General features: G+C 37.8%; 1 pseudogene; it reads left to right on the plus strand.

Moving 5' to 3' along the window:
* The first annotated feature begins 253 nt into the window (after window positions 1–253).
* Window positions 254–2,071, plus strand: LOC144367347 (E3 ubiquitin-protein ligase RNF139 pseudogene; annotated as a pseudogene).
* The last annotated feature ends 239 nt before the right edge of the window (window positions 2,072–2,310 follow it).

Genomic DNA, 2,310 nt, shown 5'->3' on the forward strand with positions numbered 1-2,310 from the left:
ATGCCCAATGTTATGGGGTTTGAATATTATACAATGTAAAACTTGTTTAACAAAAAAATTGGAAATAATAGATTCAAATTAGGAATATATATTTCTGATGAGAAAATTACAGAAAAATTTTAATTTTACAAAACTAAGACATAACATAACTATCTGATGGGACATCCGCACCTGCTGCTGCGGGGCCCCACTGCTACCATGAGCATCTGCCACACCGGGGCTGGGCAGGCCGGCCCGAGGGACAGGGCCCTGGATGGCGGCGGGTCGGGAGACTCCGCCCCCACCCTCCCTCCTACTGTTCACCCTCCCTCCTGTCTCAGGCCCGCCCCACCGCTCAGCCTTTCTACTAGCTGCAACTTCAGTGTTGGTGAATTACTATGCTTCTTTGCACATTGACTTCTATGGTGCCTACAATACATCAGCTTTTGGAATTGAGCTGCTTCTTCGAAAAGGGCCCTCATTATGGATGGCACTCATTATTTTACAGCTAACATTTGGAATTGGATACATCACACTACTCCAGATTCATTCCATCTATTCACAATTAATCATTTTGGATCTCTTGGTTCCATTAATAGGATTAATCACAGAGCTACCCTTACATATCAAAGAGATTTTAGTTTTTACCTTTTCATTGATTCTCATATTAAATACAGTGCTTGTCTTAGCAGTGAAACTTAAGTGGTTTTATTATTCCACAGGATATGTTTATCTTGTAGTGAGGCACATGGATCAAATTTATGGATGACAGTTATTGATGAAGGACACATGGAAGAGGATTCATTTCCTAGATATACTTCTGGCTGAAAAGGATTGCAGCTCAGGCTACAGTGTTAATGTACACTTTAAGGATGGCAAATGAAACTGAGTCCTTTTTCATTTCTTGGGATGAATTCTGGGACCTCATTTGCCATCTTATAATTAGTGGATGTGATTCTACACTAACTGTCCTGGGCATGAGTGCTGTAATTTCCTCAGTAGCCCATTATTTGGGACTTGGAATATTGGCCTTTATTGGATCAACTGAAGAAGATGACAGGTGGCTTAGCTTTGTAGTACCAGTTTTATTTTTTATTTTTGTTCTTCAGACTGGTTTAAGTGGGCTAAGACCAGAAGAAAGACTTATTCACTTAAGTAGAAACATGTGCCTTTTATTAACTGCAGTCCTACATTTCATCCATGGAATGACAGACCCTGTATTCATGTCTCTCGGTGCCTCCAATGTATCATCTTTTTGTAGACATTTTCCTCTTCTGTTTGTCTCTGCTTGCCTGCTTATTCTTCCTCTTTTACTTAGTTATGTTCTTTGGCATCATTATGCACTAAATACATGGTTGTTTGCAGTTACAGCCTTTTCTGTGGAACTCTGCTTAAAAGTAATTGTTTCTCTCACTGTCTATACACTGTTCATGATTGATGGCTATTATAATGTCCTCTGGGAAAAGCTTGATGATTACATCTACTATGTTCGTTCAACAGGCAATATTATTGAATTTATATTTGGAGTAGTAATGTTTGCAAATGGGGCTTATACTATGATGTTTGTGTCAGGAAGTAAAATTTGAGCTTGTATGATGTGCCTACATGCCTATTTTATCATCTACTTACAAGCAAAGAATGGCTGGAAGACATTTATGAATTGTAGAACTGCTATGAAGAAAATTAATTCACTTCCTGAAATAAAAGGGATCGCCTTGCAAGAAATAGATGATGTATGTGCAATTTGCTATCATGAGTTTACAACATCTGCTCGTATTATGCCATGTAATCATTCCCATGCACTTTGCCTTCGAAAATGGCCGTATACTCAAGATACTTGTCCAATGTGCCATCAAAAAGTGTACATCAAAGATGATTGCGAGGATAATGCAAATATCTCTAACAACAATGGCTTTATTGCACCCAATGAAAATGAAAATCCAGAGGAAGCTATAAGGGAAGATGCTGCTGAATCTGACAGGGAATTGAACAAAGTACAGATTGTGATGATGATGTTCAAAGAGAAAGAAATGGAGAGATTCAGCACACAGGCACAGCAGCTGAAGAATTTATTAATGATGACACTGACTGATTAAAATAGCATTTACTAATCATTGAGGTATTTGTTTAAAATTCAGATCATCCAAAATTGAGTAATATGCTTCACTTCCATGTGTAACCAAGCACAAAAACAGTATCAATGTTGAATCTGTGAATGGTTTTCTGTTTACTGTGATGTGCTACTGTAAAAATACCTCTTTAATTACTTCTGGTCTCTTTGGTGACCTATTTCAATTTGTGTTCATTATTGTACATACAATAAAATGTTTT

The sequence above is a fragment of the Ictidomys tridecemlineatus genome, chromosome 1, assembly GCF_052094955.1.
Source record: "Ictidomys tridecemlineatus isolate mIctTri1 chromosome 1, mIctTri1.hap1, whole genome shotgun sequence".
Classification (NCBI taxonomy): domain Eukaryota; kingdom Metazoa; phylum Chordata; class Mammalia; order Rodentia; family Sciuridae; genus Ictidomys; species Ictidomys tridecemlineatus.